The following is a 19,982-nucleotide window of genomic DNA, read 5'->3' as shown; positions in this document are numbered from 1 at the left end:
CGGCCACCATTTTAGTCAATGTTGTGTCAGTTGAACTGTGCCCTAGGTGCTAGCCTTGCCGGCAACATGCCAGCGGCAGCTACAGTATGTGTCTATACAGTAGTCAGTACATTTGCAGTATAGTTCATACTGCAGACAGAAAACTAAGGTATAAAGTAGTTATTTTCCAACATACTCTGTGTGTCCAGGCGCAGTCTATTGTTGAGACCTTAAAAGAAAAGGAATTCTCTTTCCATATACTGATAGATGATCAGTTAATAATGACCCTCATTATTAATCCTTATAGGCTAGACTCTTCCAATGGGCCTCCTGAGGAGGATGACCCTAGGCTTTAATATTGAGGAAGGTCACAGCAATTGGCTGGGCGGGAAACACACGTATGTGTCTTTCCTAATTAATTTCTAGCTTATCTATCCTAAGCTATATGCAATAAAATAAAATGGAAAATATTATTAATATTTATTAGTTTATCTAGTGAGATGAACTACTTTATACTCATTTATTTTCCTCTCTTTACAGGAGGACCATGTGAAGTGTGGCAGCGTCTTCTGCAACGTGCGTAGCAGGGACTTCTGCGGCCACCTGGAGTGTAGGACGCACTCCCATTGTTCCATCACCAAGGGACCTCTCAAATATTGGGACCCCCAGGTATGTACCGTGTGCAAGGACTTGGTTACTGAGGCCTTTGATGACCCCAAGACAACGGAGTCAAGGGATGCAGCTCGGAATAAGCTGCGCAGATGGGTTCATGGCTTTCAGAAAAATGCCACGGGGCCTTACCTTCCGAACGAGCGTATGAAGGCCTATCTATTCCCCAAAGCATCTGCGGATGCTGTTATTCCACAGCCTCACCCTGAGATTCCTTGCGTCCAGATTTCCGTAGACACGGATGTCTCGGATGCGATGAAGGACATCCATCTAGATAACGAGAGGATGTCAGAGGTGTCAGAGGACACCGAAAAGGACCTTCTGGCTGAAGGTTAAGAAGAGGAGTCAACGTTGGCTCCAGAGACGGAAGAGGATGAAGTCAACACAGTGTCTGTTTCGTCGGTTCCAGCCCCAGAACCAGTGCCCTCTACGTCCTCCGCTCCTCCACCTGATAAGTCGGATAAGACCCTGTCTGCCATCATGGCCATGATGGAGACCTTTCAGAAGATGAGCGAAGAAAGGGAAGCTGCGCTGAGGAAGGAGATTCATCAGCTTGCAGCGGCCCGTGGGTGTCATAAGAGACTCAATGTCAAGGATCTTCCCTCGTGCTCTGAGGTAAACCCATGGAGGTATGCAGAGTACATGCCAATCACGAATGGAAAGATCTTTATCTCAGAAAAGCTGGGAGCTGTCCTAATCGAGGACAATGAGTTCTGGCCCAGCTTTGAGTCCTATCCTGACTGCTTTGTTCGTCTAAAGGCGGAACCTGTATCCAAGGAGGAGACAGAGCCCAAGGAGGTCATAGTGCTTGACCATACAAAGGCTCAAGCTCTGTTGGCCAGCAGTCTGAAGGACAGGGGCTTCACCAACTCTAAGGTGCCAGCCCTGAGTAAGAAACACCCTTCCTTTCTTGCTCCAGCGAAAATGGCCTTCCCCTTTGCAGAAAAAGGGTTCAAGGCGGTGATCAAGGCAGTGGAAGCTGGGAAACCTTGCCCTACACTGGAGGAGTGTAGGCCCCTTTCCCTAGCACTGCCTACAGATCACAAGGACTGGAAGGATATTCAGCTTACCTTCTCAGTCGTGAAGTTGGAGGCCGATATCGCTGGACGTCAGTTTAGCGAAAACCTCCCTAAGTTGTCTGATTTTCTCCTGCGTAGGGAGCAGGATACGAAGGAGAGGCTTGCTGCCTCTCTGTCCCTCCAGGTTACCTTGGAGGCAATGGCCAGTGAACATAGGTCCCCAGATATGTTCATGGTCGTAGCCAAAACACATTTGGCAACCCTAATTAAAGACTTTTATAGCTTTGTTAGGGCTAGAAGGGCTTGCAGGGAGTTCGTGTTTGCCTCGGCTGCGGTAAGACACGAACCCAGGAAGTTGATATCTTCCAATATCTGGGGCAAAGACCTCTTCCCGAATGAAGTGGTCAAGGAGATAGTTGACAAGGCCGCCACGGAGAATAGGACTCTTCTCCAGAAGTGGGGTATGTCGGCTAAAAGGAAGTCTTCCCCGGATGAGGGTCCCCAACCGAAACGGAAGACAAAGAGGCGAAGGTTGCCCTCTCGCCCTGCTAGAAAACAACAGCAACTTCCCATGACTGCGGTGCCCAAGATGGTGGCACAGCCCCAACCCACCTACCAGATGGTACCCCAGCAGGTGGTGACTCAGTCACCAGCCTTCACTCCCGCCTATGAGAGGCAAACCACTACCTTTCGCCCTAAAGGTAGAGGATCATATAGAGGTTCCTCTGGACGTCCCTCAAGAGGAGGAGGGGGTGGGGGAGGACGCGGTCAAGGAGGCAAGCCCTCTGGAAACCAGAAGCAATGAGATGCTTCCGGTAGGAGGAAGACTCCGATTATTCCGTGATCGTTGGACCTTCGATCCCTGGGCCCGCAGCCTAATCAAGAACGGACTAGGTTGGAGCTGGAAGACAGCTCCACCATCATTTCCTCAATTCTTCCAACACTCCACCCCTTTCCTAGAAGAATATACCCGAGAACTCTTGAATAAACGGGTGATAAGGAGGGCAAAGTCCATCAAATTCCAAGGAAGGCTGTTTTGTGTTCCCAAGAAGGACTCAGACAAACTCAGAGTCATTCTGGATTTGTCGCCCCTCAACAACTTCATAGAAAACGACAAGTTCAAGATGCTGACCCTTCAACACATAAGGACCCTATTGTCCAAAAGGGCATACACAGTCTCCATAGACATGGCAGATGCCTATTGGCACATTCCAATCAATCGCCAACTCTTCCTACCTAGGATTCAGGCTACAAAAAATTAAGTACCCTTTCAGAGCCATGCCCTTCGGACTAAACATAGCCCCAAGGATCTTCACGAACCTTGCAGGAGCAGTCGTTCAACAACTACGCCTAGAAGGTGTCCAGGTGATATCCTACCTGGACGATTGGCTGGTGCAAGCATCCAAGAAAGTGATCCAGTTCCTGGAACTTCTGGGATTCAAGATCAACAGCAAAAAGTCTCGATTATCGCCAGCTCAGAAGTTTCAATGGCTGGGAATCCATTGGAAATTACAGTCACATCTCCTCTCCATTCCGTCAAAGAAGAGGAGAGAGATAGCGGGATCTGTCAAGAGACTACTAAAATCCAACAGGATATCAAGACGCCAACAGGAGAGAGCGCTGGGCTCCCTTCAGTTTGCATCAGTGACAGACCCAGTGCTAAGAGCGCAGCTAAAAGATGCATCAGGAGTCTGGAGAAGATACTCATCAAACGCTCGAAGAGATCTAAGAAAACCAATACTGATCCGACTACGATCACTTCTCAAGCCATGGTCGGAAGCCAAGAACTTGAAGAGGTCAGTGCCTCTGCAACCGCCTCCACCCTCATTCATCATCCACACGGACGCATCATTGGAAGGATGGAGAGGTCACTCTCATCAACGGAAAGTTCAGGGAACTTGGTCCTCTCTATTCAAGACCTTCCACATCAACATTTTGGAGGCCATAGCAGTCTTCCTTACAGTGAAGAAATTATCCCCTCGCCCTTCAGTCCACACAAGACTGATTCTGGACAGCGAGGTGGTAATGAGATGCCTGAATCGTCAAGGCTCGACATCACCTCAACTCAACCAGGTAACGTCGGCCATCTTCCGCTTAGCGGAAAAGAAGAGATGGCACTTATCAGCAGTTCACCTTCAAGGGTTCCGCAATGTGACGGCGGACGCTCTATACAGGCTAACGCCGATAGAGTCAGAGTGGTCCCCAGACGCAAGATCATTCTCCTTCATCTTACATCAAGTCCCGGAACTGCAAATCGAACTCTGCGACGAGCTACAACAAGAAACTTCGAGGACCCTCTAGTGTTTCCCAAACATTTTTAAATGATTACCCCAAAATTTTATTTCCAACTAATCAATCACCCGATTGAACATATACCCGGTAACATCGGATGTTGTTTTGCAGCCACCTGATGAACTGTATGGATCATGTAGCCCGCTACTGGCTGCTTATAGTTAAGGATCCAAAACAAATGCAAACTTTTCCATTTTAATGGATATCAAAATGAACCATCATCAGTGCAGGGGGGGCAGCGTTGAGCTGCCTGCCACACGGACCAAATTATTGTACAGCAATGTTAAAATTATTGAGTTTTCCTATAAAATAACTATTGCAGATTTTGTGTATGAATTATGGCAATAATTATGGGAATGCGAATAACTCAATTTCAGAACATCTTGATTACCCCAAAAATACGGGTCCATTTACCCCACTGGGGTAATATACCCCAGGGTTGGGAAATTTAAAGACATCCTTTAACAATTCGGTTTTGATAACACTCTCTCTCTCTCTCTCTCTCTCTCTCTCTCTCTCTCTCTCTCTCTCTCTCTCTCTCTCTCTCTCTCTCAGTATCAAATCCATTTAAATATTAAATATTCGGAAGTGTATCCCAAGATATAAATTATTTGTAAGTTTAGACTAAGTCAGCCTCATGTCATCTCATCACGTGCATTTACACAGAAGTGTTTGATAGAATAAGAGGCTTAATTTTGATCTTTAAGGGACTTACATACCACCAATACATTAAAAATAAGTCAATTAAAGTAGGAAATTACCGTGATAAAAGCCCAAGTAGAAACACGGCTTTATATTTAAGTTTTTTAGAAAATGTTCTTGGGAAAACGATTTATAGAAACGATCTATTTTGATAGCAGAAGTCATGGACGCCATGTTCCTCGACTGGAACAGATGGACCAGGATTTATCTGTTCCCTCCATACAAACTGCTGATGAAGGTCCTCAACAAGCCAAGATCCTTTCAAGGAACAGCAGCCCTAGTGGCTCCCAAGTGGCCCCGGAGCAACTGGTTCCCTCTAGGATTGGAATTGCAGCCGAGGCTGATTAACCCTGCCGGACCCAGTTCTGTCTCAACAAGTACAGAAGTCGACTGTCTTCGCTTCATTACAGAAAACCCAAGACCTTCATCTCATGATTTTCTGTCCCTAGCAATAAGAAAACGGTTTGGGATCTCGAAAGAAAGTACAGTCTTCTTAGAGGAATATAAGAAAAAGGTTTGGGATCTCGAAAGAAAGTACAGTCTTCTTAGAGGAATATAAGGAAAAGGTTTGGGATCTCGAAAGAAAGTACAGTCTTCTTAGAGGAATATAAGGAAAAGGTTTGGGATCTCGAAAGAAAGTACAGTCTTCTTAGAGGAATATAAGAAAAAGGTTTGGGATCTCGAAAGAAAGTACAGTCTTCTTAGAGGAATATAAGAAAAAGGTTTGGGATCTCGAAAGAAAGTACAGTCTTCTTAGAGGAATATAAGGAAAAAGTTTGGGATCTCGAAAGAAAGTACAGTGTTCTTAGAGGAATATAAGGAAAAGGTTTGGGATCTCGAAAGAAAGTATAGACTTCTTAGACGAACATAAGTCTAAATCTACCAGAAGGCAATATGAGTCGTCTTGGAAGAAGTGGGTAGCCTTCGTCAAGGCAAAGAAACCAAAGGAAATCTCAACCGATTTCTGTTTATCTTTCTTTATTCATCTTCATGAACAAGGTTTAGCAGCCAACACGATAACTACGTTTAAATCTGCCTTGACTAGACCTTTGCTTTACACTTTCCAAGTAGACTTTTCTAATGAAATTATTAACAAGATCCCTAAGGGCTGTGCTAGGCTTAGGCCTGCAGCACCTACAAAGCCCATTTCATGGTCTTTGGATAAAGTACTACATTGTGCTTCGATATTGAACAACGTAAAATTGCTCTCTGAAAGATTTCACTCAAAAGGTTATATTCTTGTTTGCTCTAGCCTCAGGGGGCTAGAGTTAGTGAGATAGTGGCCCTTTCTCGGGAAGAGGGCCACATCCAGTTTACTGAAACGGGAGAACTGAATCTCTTTCCTGACCCAACGAGGGCCATATCCAGTTTACTGAAACGGGAGTACTGAATCTCTTTCCTGACCCAACGAGGCCCATATCCAGTTTACTGAAACGGGAGAACTGAATCTCTTTCTTGACCCAACGAGGCCCATATCCAGTTTACTGAAACGGGAGAACTGAATCTCTTTCTTGACCCAAGGAGGCCCATATCCAGTTTACTGAAACGGGAGAACTGAATCTCTTTCTTGACCCAACGAGGGCCATATCCAGTTTACTGAAACGGGAGAACTGAATCTCTTTCCTGACCCAACGAGGGCCATATCCAGTTTACTGAAACGGGAGAACTGAATCTCTTTCCTGACCCAACGAGGGCCATATCCAGTTTACTGAAACGGGAGAACTGAATCTCTTTCCTGACCCAACGAGGGCCATATCCAGTTTACTGAAACGGGAGAACTGAATCTCTTTCCTGACCCAACGAGGGCCATATCCAGTTAACTGAAACGGGAGAACTGAATCTCTTTCCTGACCCAACGAGGCCCATATCCAGTTTACTGAAATGGGAGAACTGAATCTCTTTCCTGACCCAACGAGGGCCATATCCAGTTTACTGAAATGGGAGAACTGAATCTCTTTCCTGACCCAACGAGGCCCATATCCAGTTTACTGAAACGGGAGAACTGAATCTCTTTCCTGACCCAACGAGGGCCATATCCAGTTAACTGAAACGGGAGAACTGAATCTCTTTCCTGACCCAACGAGGCCCATATCCAGTTTACTGAAATGGGAGAACTGAATCTCTTTCCTGACCCAACGAGGGCCATATCCAGTTTACTGAAATGGGAGAACTGAATCTCTTTCCTGACCCAACGAGGCCCATATCCAGTTTACTGAAACGGGAGAACTGAATCTCTTTCTTGACCCAACGAGGGCCATATCCAGTTTACTGAAACGGGAGAACTGAATCTCTTTCCTGACCCAACGAGGGCCATATCCAGTTTACTGCAACACGAGTACTGAATCTCTTTCCTGACCCAATGTTTCTCGCCAAGAACGAGCTACCCACCAAGAGGTGGGGTCCCTGGAGAATCTGCCCGCTGAGGGAAGATGTCTCGCTGTGTCCAGTGGAGAGTCTAAAGGTCTATCTTCGTAGAACTTCAGACTTCAGGGGAGGACAGCTCTTTAAAGGAGAAACATCGGGCTCAAACTTATCCCTGAAACAACTAAGGGCGAAGATCACCTACTTCATTCGCAGAGCGGATCCTGACAGTACACCCGCAGGTCATGATCCTCGGAAAATTGCTTCATCGTTAATTTTTTTCAAGCTCATGGATTTCGGGAGCCTTCGCTCGTTTACTGGATGGAAATCATCCAGTGTTTTTCAAGCACTACGCGAAGCAAGTGCAAGAATTAAAGAAATACGTGGTGGCGGCAGGTAGTGTACTAAAACCTGGAGCCTAGTGCTGCGAGGAACAGTGAATTATTTGGGACTATAATTCTATAGGGTGTACATGTTAGCACATTATAGTGTAACATGGTAAATGAAATGTCATCAAAGTGACATTATGGACTGTTCCAATGTGTAAAGGTGAAGAAACATAGACTTAACACTAGTGCCGTGTAAACACACAAGTGTAAATAGACAGACTTTCTCAGAAAAGTATTAGAAAATTATTAAATTTCCAATTAAGTGGCATGAACTTTTGTTTTCAGATAAAACAAGTATTTCTGGTCCGGCATGTATTTTCTATGTTTATAAGAAATTTTATTCGCTTGCATTTTTTATGTTATGAAATGTATGCTGAAGTATTCATTGATTGACAATAAATGTCTAATTGTTTTTGCGTCCTATTTCGCCCCAAACATATATAAATATTAGAAAATCTTTAACAGGGGGCAGTACAAAAATTTTAGTGATGAGTCATGTAATATCAAGGCTTGATTATTGCAATTCTCTATACTACAAATTGCCCAATACACTACTAAGAAAGCTTCAAAATGTGCAAAACCGGGCGGCTAGACTGATAAAAGGCATTAAACTAAGTGTCTGATGGAGGGCGAGAAATAAACCCGTAAAAGTAAGTATGCATGAGCATTACTTTTTATTCCTTATTATTCTGCATAATAACACTGAACAACGGTAGTACCTTTGTTCCTAAATGTAAACAAACCCTTTTCTGGCCATGCTTACCTTGTTTCGACATGGATATAAACTTGTCTGTTGTGGTATACAGCTGATATACCTTAGATGCTACGGTGGCTTATGAGAACCTGTGTTCGTTTTTTTAAAATGCGAACTTTGGCTAAAGGCATACAGCGAGACCTGTATGCCCCCTTGGTTGCTAGGTTCGTCGTATGAAATATGCAAACTTCGAGACTTTTCCCGAGTCTAGGATGACTCTTCCCTGTAGAGGGCAGGAAGCACTAACATAGTTCATGATTAGAAGCAATGACGTGTAACGGTAACGTTATAGGTCTCTAAGGTCTAAGTGACCAAGGAAATATTGTCTTGAGGTTTAAGGCACTACAAGGAAATCCACAGATACATTAATGCTCTGGTAAAGTTCCATCAGGACGACATGGCCTGAGCCCAAAAGCCCAAATCTATTTTTGGGTGAGATAGCCATGTCGTCCCGATGGACCCGCCCTCCTTTCCATGAAAGGCCTTGGCAGGATCCCTCCCAATAATACTGTACCTATAAGTACCGACTCAACGCTACAAGGAATAAAGATGGCGGCAATTATGGCACCGAGTACTCAAACAGTAACCGAGGAAGCGAACCTTATTAACGGCTCCTCTTTTATTTTGCCACTTTTCCCCCTCGAAGCGTAAACGCTATGCGGGGTGCAGATTGCTATGTGGCGTGTCAAGAAAACGTCCCCTGATATTATGCGATATCATAAAAGGAAACTTTAAGGATATTCGCGCCAGGAGTTAGAATTCTGGAGACCTTAAGTTAAATTCTCTGGGAATATCACTGTAGTCAAATATACCCTAGGAAGCTACTCTTAAAGGAACCTTCCATCAGGACGACATGGCTATCTCACCCAAAAATAGATTTTTCGCTTCGCTCAAAATCCGTTTATTATTGTTATTATTTCAACCTAATAAGGTGAAAAAATAATGCTCTGCCCTATTCCAGGTCAATACTTAATGAATTTACGAAGTAACATAAATGGATAAAAACAGAAATAACTATTACAACAGGTTGGTAGCAAGATTCATTATATTTAGAAAAGCACCATACCTGGTGTTAGATAAACGCAAGTAGTCGATACTGTAAAAGGAACAGAATAAAAAATAAATGAGGGTAAGTATGTTAGCAATGGAGAACTCGGTAAAGACGCCGGCCGTGACGTCATAATTCTGAGACCCAGGCCTTCTATATCGAGACGGCAGTGGTAGAGCCCCATAAACAGTAGAACTTCAAGAGTTCAAAGTTGGAGCAAATGTTTTTATGTTGACCAGGCTGAGATGAGTCTTTTTATAGTTTATATATGACATATCTGTTTTTGATGTTGTTAATAGTTTATATATGACATATCTCTTTTGACATGACTTTTTTTAGAATGATTTATTGTTAATTTGTTCTCTTCAGTTATTTATTTCCTCATTTCCTTTCCTCACTAGGCTATTTTTCCCTATTGAAGCCCCTGGGCTTATAGCATCTTGCTTTTCCAATTAGGGTTGTAGCTTGGATAGTAATAATAATAATAATAACTGCCAGTGGAGTCTCTACCACCTCAGAAGCTGGGAGAAGGATCCCTTGGGCAACCAGGAGCCCTAAGTCTGGGAACCTGAAAAGGAAGGTTGATTTAGTCACCTTACTTGTAAGCAAATTCATTCTAAAAAACGATTAAAGAAACAATAACTAAATTGAATATAAAAGCAGAAAAAATATAAACAAGAATATGACAAAATCAAATGGTAAAAATAAAGAAATGCTGAGTTGGCATATTTTGCCGGGTGCTGGTCCCTCAAGCAAATGCTCTGCTTCGGTGCCTCCCTATGTCGATCGCCCTGAACACGAAGGAACTCTCGAGGGGAATCCTCAACCAATTGCTCACGGGAGGCGAGCTGATCTTGGTCGGCGACTTTCCCTAGGAGACAGGCGCTTGCGAGCCTGCGAGAGAATCAGAGCAGTTGGTCTCTGTGACACCTGCAAGGGTAATTGAGGAGGAGGCAAAGAGCCGCCTTGTGGCAGGCGAGTTCCAAGATAAGAGTCTGCAACCTCTAGGAGAGAGTCAACGGCGCTTGACTGGAGAGCACCGGAGAAGTGGAGAATGCCGCTCAAGCGGGTGGCGAGACTGGTGATCGTCTCACCTAGAGTCAGGGTTTTTCTGTAAAAAGACGATCCCTCGTCCCCTGGAAGAGTGACGGTGGCTCATCCGGAGACGAGTGGCTCATCTGGCGAGAGCCCGAACGCTCAACGAGACGAGAGCACGAAGGCTCAGGATCACGAGAGCCCAAAGGCTCAACATGACGAGGCCCCGAAGGCTCAATGGGATGATAGCCTGAAGGCTCAGTGTGACGCGAGCCCGCAGCTTCTGCGTCACGAGAACCAGGAGGTTCAACCAAACATGAGCACAGAGGCCCAGGGTCACGAGAGCTCGAAGGGTCAGGGTCATGAGAGCCCGGAGGCTCAGTGTAACGAGAGCCAAGAGTTACAAGAGCCTGAAGGCTCAGCGCGACGAGAGCCGGAGGGCTCAAACAGGCATCTCCTTATCGAGGGGGGGGGGGGGGGAGAGCACGCACAAGGTGATGAGGAGTTAAAAACACCTCCACCCGACGCGACGAATCCCCGAAGTAACTGGTCACCAAATCTCACTCGAGGATGAGAGGGATGTCCTCCCGAAGGAGGACACTGCTTTTCCCCAGCCCCAGGGGGAAAAGCACTATCCTCAGCGTCAGCCACAGGGGACCTGAAGTCAGACTGTTAAGCAACAACAACACCAGTGTAGTCCAGTGCCGCGCCAAAAAGGGGAAGGACCCACCTCTGAGGAAGTTGGAATACGCTTCCTCTCAACACCCAAGTGAAGGAGTTAGAAGAGCTTTCTTCAACGGAGGACAACGGAGGACCATCTACATCCAGCGACGGCCACATCTGCAACAAATACGAAAAGGAGCAGGCGCTCCAAAGGGGGGAAGATGCGGAACTGCATTGCTAGGGGAAACGGTACCGTCCCTCGAACCTCGAAGTTGAACTGGTGTTAATAGGGCTGCGCTATTACTCGCCTGCTCCCGAGAGATGACCGGTTCGGGAGCAGCTTCGGGAAGAAATTGGGGGGGTAAAAGAAGTCAGAGATTTCTTCGAGTTTGAGGAAGACCCAGGAGAAGAATCTCGCTTAGACTTCATTTTCCTGCGACCAAACCTCTCCCACTGGGAGCCAGACCACTCCCGACACTTCGGACAAATGCTGTCCGTGTCACATCGTTAGCCTCGGCAAGACGGACACAGTTGGATCCATCTCAAGGCCGGATATGAAGGTACCGCAGGAGCGGTAAGAATGAAGTACGCACACACTCTAAAAAGAGAAAGAAAAGACAGAATTAATTGTTGATAAACCAAATGGCATGTCGAGTTTAAGGCAGGAAAGAGCGGCAACGACCACACTCTACCAAGCCAAAAGCAAAGTGGGTGCTCACCCAAGGTGTGTGAGAGAGCGGCCCTCCCGATAACTAGCAGTTGGGGTAGTTATCTCTCGCAGAAATCTTATAGCTCTAGTTTCATCTATGCCGAAAGTAATATCCCCTATAGATAGCGAGGGTTTGTATGGAGTAATGGAACAAAATTATGATTCATTTCCAGAGCATAACTACAAGTACTAAATTATGGATGACATAAATATTAAACACCAATCAATTACTTTTACCCCAGCTTCACCGATGTCACTCGTATTGGAGCACGATGGTTTGAATTCATGTAGGAACGAATTAACAGACTCCTCAGCCTTTCCATTTAAGTGCAGAGAAAACGGCAGAGAAAAAGACACTTCAAGTTTTTATTTATGTTTAATATTTTGGATGAAGACATCAGCCTTGCCCTCGAACGCTCACGGACGAAGGGCGGCGTCATGTTAAGAGTGAACCGTCGTCGTCGTCGCTTCTCGTACGCGCGCACTACGGCCTCTCGGCAGTCGTTGGGAGAGTCCGAACTCAAGGCCGATCCCCGTACAAAAGAGAACGCGTCGGAACGGTGCTTGCAAAACTCCTGTTCATTCTTCACCTCTCGCCATCCTCCTCCTCCTCCTCCCGTTCTTCGTTCTTCCTCCTCCTCCCGTTCTTCGGCTTCTCCCTCTTAATCCCCTCCACGTCGTTCTTCTCTGGAAGAACAGACAGACACCTGAAACCAGTTTTCAATCATTATCTGAATAGAAGCGACGATAAGCGGATGCGGTTAGTGAAAGCGGTCATGCATTAACACAGAAGACCATTGGGAGTGTAAGGGGAGACTAAACACTTTCCATTCAAGCGTTAGAGATCGCCAGATGACGAATCAAGTTGGCGTCACAAGCAATGATGGGATAAGATTCGTGAATCTGGACAGATTGGCCATTCACGAATCGCATGCAACTACAGCTGAAAATTGTTGGATAGGAAAACAGAGCAATATGTAAGAGGGGATACAGAATACAATGGGAACGAGCATTCTTGGTGCAACAGGGAAATTTGCCGACTCGTCATTTTTTTATCTGATTTTGGCATACTTCTTTATTAACTATTTTTCTGCTTTTCTGTTTAATTTTAACTATTGTTTCTTTAATCATCATTCTTATAAATTTAGTCTGGTGTTCAACCCTTACCCCCAGGCTCTTTGGAAATTTCCAACCCTTAACCCCCAGGGGTTAATTTTTTTTCAAGCACATTTTGCAGTATATTTCTTTTAAATTGCTCTAACAGCCTCAATTTTTGTCATAGAGAGGTCAGGTTGGTCTCATTCTCTTGGAAAATGCCTGAATTTTCTCAAAAAATTATCAAAACTATGAAAAAAAAAATTTTTATAGCATTTTTTGCAAGGACGTACCGGTACGTCCATGGGGGTAAAGGGATGAGTTTTGTGAAACGTACCAGTACGTCCTTTGAGGGTAAAAGGGTTAAGGTTATTTTCCTCTTGATTTTATACATTTTTCTAAAAAAATTAAGTTTGTTTCTAATAAAGGGATTTTGACAAAGGAAAAATCTATTTCTGGGCTCAACCTGTGTCGCTCCATGAAATGCTCCTTAAAGCACCATTTCAAAGGTATCAATACTGCTAAATATACCGGAGAAAAAAGTTGCATGGAATGCTAGGAATATATCCAGCTCGCTCACCCCTAAAAGGGTGTCGGAATTAAAACTGGGGCGAGTGATACCACTACCAGAGGTCCCTTTCCAATTAGACTTCTCCCTCATGAAAATCACCCGTTACTACGAGGTGTCTACAGCTACTGCCCCCCCGCACCCCCCCCCCCACCACCACCACCACTAACTAACCTTCTCCCATCATTCCTTGTTGGCACCCGTGAACGTTCGGACGTGTTTTTCGTAGCTCTGTGTTATTTTGTGCTTTGAAGATGTGAGGCGTTTTGGAGATCCCTGCTCCCAAATCGAGTATTATATTTGTCTGTTTGGGATTTCTAGGTAGCGGAACATGCAACTACAACATTGAAATGCTGGAGAGCAAAAGAGAGCTAAGGTAGAAGGCTAAATATCATTGAAACTATGGACAGGCGGGAGAATGCTAAGCCATTCAAACTAATATCTACAGCGCACAGCATGAGGTGGACTGGCGACACTATCCTGTGAAGACAAGCCATCTTGAATTTACAAAAATTAACCCCAATACAAAAGCCAAAGTTCTTGGAAAGTATTACCATATGAAGGTCATGTATTTCAAGATATTTCAAGATACAGTGAACCCTCGTTTATCGCGGTAGATAGGTTCCAGTCGCGGCCGCAATAGGTGAAAATCCGCGAAGTAGTGACACCATATTTACCTATTTATTCAACATGTATATTCAGACTTTTAAAACCTTCCCTTGTACGTAGTACTGTTAACAAACTACCCTTTAATGTACAGAACACTTAATGCATGTACTACAGTACCCTAAACTAAAACAGGCGCAAATATTAAAGGTGATTTTATATCATGCATTTCCTAAACATGCTAAAAAGCCCGATAAAAAATGGCAACCAATGTTTTGTTTACATTTATCTCTGATCATAATGTAGAAACAAACTGGAGGTAGAGCTTTGCTTATTACCCAGACATATTTCCCATACTTTTCCTTTAGAACTACATCACATCTTCCTACTTTAGATATATATATATATATATATATATATATATATATATATATATATATATATATATATATATATATATATATATATATATATATATATATATATATATATGTGTGTGTGTGTGTGTGTGTGTATATATATATATATATATATATATATATATATATATATATATATATATATATATATATATATATATATATATATATATATATTTATATGTATACACATATACATACCTACATATATACATAAATACATGCATACATATATATATATATATATATATATATATATATATATATATATATATATATATATATATATATATATATATATATATATATTACTGTATATATATGGGTTATGGAAAAAATCTGCGAAGTGGTGAATCCGCGATGGTCGAACCGCGAAGTAGCGAGGGTTCACTGTAACTATAATCGTATTTGGTGAAATTAAATACAGTACAGAAATTGAGTTTGTAAATATATCTTTATTCTTTTCATCAAAATGGAAAAAGAAGAGGTACGAATTATTCCAACATTAACTTTGTTTATAAAAAATGTTAAATTATTGCTCATATTAACTGAATATGTTGAATCTTTATAGATATAGATACTAAAGTTAATACTTATATTTATAAATAAAGATTATGAATTAAAACAAGGAGACTTATACTAAATACTTATATTTATAAATAAAGATTATGAACTAAAACAAGGAGACTTACGCTAAATACTTATATTTATAAATAAAGATTATGAATTAAAACAAGGAGACTTATGCTAAATACTTATATTTATAAATAAAGATTATGAGTTAAAACAAGGAGGCTTACGCTTAACACGACTTTCGTAGCTGAAACAATACTAAAGTGTTTTAAGATAACGATGATAACATGCCGTCGTGACAATTAACGTACCAGTTTTATTTTGTGAGTTTTATTCTATTCTACCTTTCTTCTACCGATTGGTTCCATTGTTCAATTCAAATTGAAACAAAACGGAGAGAAAGATCTAGGGTCCGATACAAATTGGTGGTCATGTGACACTTATCGTACCAGTTTTATTTTATAAATTTAATCTATTTTACCTTCCTTCTACCGATTAGCTCCATTGTTCAATTGAAATTGAAACAAAACGGAGAGAGAGATCTAGGGTCCGATACAAATTGATGGTCATTTTGAAAATAAGAATAGATCACTTGAAACATTCGAATGATTGAAGACATTAAGGCTTTCAAGAGGAAACTCAACTCTTATTTCACAGTCATACAACAGTGACGATTTAACAGTAAATGAACAATACGCGATACGAAACGTTAAATACTCTGAACGAACGAGGTAAATCGACAGTGGTAGTCCTGTAGAGAGTGGGGTTCCCCTGCTGTATGGGACCGGAAAAGCAGCCATTAAAGTAAGTAAAGTAAGAAGAGATGCTTATCATTTATTATCATTATTACTATTATTATTATTATTTATTACCAGCTGAACTCGGTTGAGTCCCTTGTTAGGCTGGGAGGAACGTAGAGAGTAGAGGTCCCCTTTTTTGTTTTGTTTCATTTGTTGATGTCGGCTACCCCCCAAAATTGGGGGAAGTGCCTTGGTATATGTATGTATGTATTATTATTATCATTGGTTCTCCAGTAACAATAAACTTATAAGAAACTATCTCAATGTTTGATATTAATTTCCTTTCAGCACTTGTATTGTATTCTGTGAATTGTGTATCTAATTGTCGGAAGGGACGTGTATAACCATGTGGTCTCGAGAGAGAGTGAGAGAAATGGCTGGTGTTGAGGACACAATTCTGATTAGAGTGGAAGATATTCAGAGGAGATGGTTTGGGCATGTACAGAGGATGGAACAGGACAGATGGCCAAAGATAGTGCTTCATGGTCGAGTGGCCGGAAATAGACCAAGAGGACGACCAAGAGATTCATGGGTGAAAACCTTCAAGAAAGCAAATAGAGGCGAGACATTTCAGCAGCTGGCACAGATGGCATTGGATAGGGGCTCTGGAGAGAATGGCGATATCAAATGCGGGACCCAACCCAGAGAATTCCGGACGGGATTTAGTGAGTGAGTGTGATAGATTGTACAGAAATAATTAAAGGACGTAGAGTGGTGTACGATAAGTAAATTCCAACCAAAATAAAAGGTCTATATCCTATAGCACAGTAATAAGACCCGTGTTAACGCATGGATCGGAAGCGTCGACTCCAAGACGAAAAGAAGAAGCAAAACTTGAAAGAACAGAGATAAGAACGCAGAGGTTGGTTGAGGGAATATCACTGTTTGGAAGATTGGAAAAAAGATGAAATAAAAATGGCAGGAGTAAAGATTACAGAATAAGAGTTTCACAATGAGATGGTGTGGACATGTGGTGAGGATGGATGGTGGAGAGAAGAGTTTTAACTGAAGAGGATGCCTTTGAAAGAAGGCATTGGAGACGGCAAATTTACAGAAGTGGTAAGAGTTTCACGACTGAGATGGTGTGGACATGTGGTGAGGATGGATGGTGGAGAGAAGAGGTTTAAATGAAGAGGATGCCTTTGATAGAAGGCAATGGAGACGGCAAATTAGGCAACCGACCCCTTAACCCTTTTACCCCCAGGCTATTTGGAACTTTCCATCCCTTAACCCCCACTGGTTATTTTTTATTCAAGCACATTTTGCAGTATATATTTTTCAAATTGCTCTAACAGCCTTAATTTTCATCATAGAGAGGTCAGGTTGATCTCATTCTCTTGGAAAATGCCTGTAATTTCTCAAAAAATTATCAAAAAAATAAAAAAAAATTGTAAATAGCATTTTTTGCAAGGACGTACCGGTACGTCCATGGGGGTAAAGGGATGTATTTTGTGAAACGTACCAGTACGTCCTTTGGGGGTAAAAGGGTTAATGTAGGGATGACTGATAAGTGTGATTCAACCCTCAAAGTTCATAATGAATTATAAAACTATATCATATAATCGAATGGCGTAAGCATGTCCTTTGCAATATGAAACGACACTATCTAAAAGTTTAAAGGCCGCTCATGAATGGCAGGGGCAAGGGACAGTGACATTCCACTAGCAAGCAGGACAATGTCCTAGAGACTAACCATATTACATATGAGCGGAGTGCAAGCCTCCTCTCCACCCAAGCTAGGACCAGGGAGGGCCAGGCAGTGGCTGCTGATGACTCAGCAGATAAACCTATAGGCTCCCCAAAACACCTCAACCTTAGCTTACAAGGACGGTAAGGTTGCAGACACTAATGGCACTAACGACTGAGCGGAACCCGAATCCCCGACATAACCAGTAGGGTGACGTTTGGAGATGAAAATCGTAAGCATGCGAGTTAGACCAATCCTACCCTAGGATAATATTTAGCAAAATAAGACTTACACAGACGGCTTCTTGAAACCTACAAGGTTTGTAGGCTGAGAACTTTCTGTAATGACGGATACTGACGGAATACAGAACACAACTTCTGAAAAGAAAATATCAAACATTGAGAAACTTTCCTATAAGCTGAGTGCTGCTGAAGAAGTAAATATTATCATTATTATCATTATTATTATTATTATTATAATGATTACTATCATTAACACAGGCCTCCCTCGGTTACTACGCATGCTACAAACGGCGGAGTAGATACAGAATTCTACGGTATATTAATTCTCCATTTTCTTATAATTGTTCATAATTTCTTTTAACATCTATATAAATTCAAGTTTCAGTAAACCAAAAAATTACTATTTTAAACAAAAGAAATTATAAAAAAATAAATAGAAACTTATCTATCAGATAAGTTCATAGATCCGAGATGTACCACAAACCAAAGGGTACTAACATATCATTATTATTATTGGAATGCAAGAGTTGACGGGAGAAGTACAAGAGGAAGGCCAAGGTTTGGGTGGATGGATGGAGTGAAGGAAGCTCTGGGTGACAGGAGGATAGATGCGAGAGAGGCAAGAGAGCGTGCTAGAAATAGGAATGAATGGCGAGCGATTGTGACGCAGTTCCGGTAGGCCCTGCTGCTTCCTCCGATGCGATGCTTTAGATGACCGTGGAGGTAGCAGCAGTAGGGGATTCAGCATTATGAAGCTTCATCTGTGGTGGATAACGGGGGAGGGTGGGCTGTGGCACCCTAGCAGTACCAGCTGAACTCGGTTGAGTCCCTTGTCAGGCTGGGAGGAACGTAGAGAGTAGAGGTCCCCTTTTTTGTTTTTGTTTCATTTGTTGATGTTGGCTACCCCATAAAATTGGGGGAAGTGCCTTGGTATATGTATGTATGTATTATTGGAAAAGCAAGAAGCCACAAGCCAAGGTGCAAACACGGAAAACAGCCCAGCGCAGAGAGAGAAATAAAATGGCGGGAAAGACGAGGAATTATTAAAACAAGACCGATGCGATACGACTATAAAAAAAAGCCATAATGAATTAGCACATCTTAAATAACACATTAAAATGATATAAGAAACCTTAAGGTAATATATATGTCTCAAATGCTGACTTTGAAATAGGAGTTGATTCTATAGTCAGTGTTTATCATTGGACAAAGGACGCCTCTGTTTATCACTGGACATAAGAATCTTCTGTTTATCAGTGGACAAAATACTCTTCTGTTTATCATTGGGCAAAAAACTTCTGTTTATCAGTGGACATAAGACTCTTCTGTATCATTGGACATAAGACTCTTCTGTTTATCAGTGGACATAAGATTCTTCTGTTTATCAGTGGACAAAAAACTTCTGTTTATCAGTGGACATAAGACTCTTCTGTTTATCATTGGACAGAAGACTCTTCTGTTTATCACTGGACAAAAGACAGAAATTCAGAAAAGTTATTTAGAGATGAAAGTAGCGCTTGAATAAACCCTTTTTATAACGCTTACAGTCCTCCTCCAAAAGGACACAGAACCAAAGACCTTACCTTCTTTATCCTGTTCTTTCTCTTCGGCTCTGAAAAGGAAGAAGGTAAAAGAGTGTTGATTATTAAATAAGTGAAATTGCTGAATTTAAGGAAAACTGAAATTGCTGAATTCAAGGAAAATAGGAATCGCTGAATTTAAGGCAAACTGAAATAGCTGAATTTAAGACAAATTGAAATTGCTGAATTTAAAGCAAACTGAAATAGCTGAATTTAAGGAAAACTGAAAAAGCTGAATTTAAGGAAAACTGAAATAGCTGAATTTAAGGCAAACTGAAATCGCTGAATTTAAGGAAAACTGAAATCGCTGAATTTAAGGCAAACTGAAATCGCTGAATTTAAGGCAAACTGAAATCGCTGAATTTAAGGAAAACTGAAATAGCTGAATTTAAGGAAAACTGAAATTGCTGAATTTAAGGAAAACTAAAATTGCTGAATTTAAGGAAAACTGAAATTGCTGAATTTAAGGAAAACTAAAATTACTGAATTTAAGGAAAACTGAAATAGCTGAATTTAAGGAAAACCGAACCTGCTTAGACTTCTCGGCTCCGTGCAGTAAGCCCAGATCCCCCGCGTCATATATCGCAATCTGGACGGTAGAGTCGGGGGCAGGAGGTTCCTTCACGAGTCAAAGCCGTCTGAAACAGACAGAATGGAAATTGAAACGAGATTGAGACGAAGTTGATAAATCTGTGAGGAAAAGGATATTTTTATTCACTAAACTGAATCATTTTTTAACCCTTTTACCCCCAGGCTCTTTGGAAATTTCCAACCCTTAACCCCCAGGGGGTT

At 42.2% G+C, this 19,982-nt stretch overlaps 1 long non-coding RNA gene across 1 annotated transcript; it reads right to left on the bottom strand.

The window, feature by feature from the left end:
* Positions 1–12,034: 12,034 nt before the first annotated feature.
* On the bottom strand, positions 12,035–19,837 carry LOC137633669 (uncharacterized). The gene is made up of 3 exons (XR_011042344.1): positions 19,720–19,837; positions 19,194–19,222; positions 12,035–12,307 (listed from the first exon to the last, which is right to left on the bottom strand). It is a non-coding gene; the product is annotated as an uncharacterized lncRNA (long non-coding RNA).
* Between the last annotated feature and the right edge of the window lie 145 nt (positions 19,838–19,982).

The sequence above is a fragment of the Palaemon carinicauda genome, chromosome 43, assembly GCF_036898095.1.
Source record: "Palaemon carinicauda isolate YSFRI2023 chromosome 43, ASM3689809v2, whole genome shotgun sequence".
Classification (NCBI taxonomy): domain Eukaryota; kingdom Metazoa; phylum Arthropoda; class Malacostraca; order Decapoda; family Palaemonidae; genus Palaemon; species Palaemon carinicauda.
Note: the sequence above shows the minus strand (reverse complement) of the source record. Positions and strands in the feature narration are given on the sequence as shown.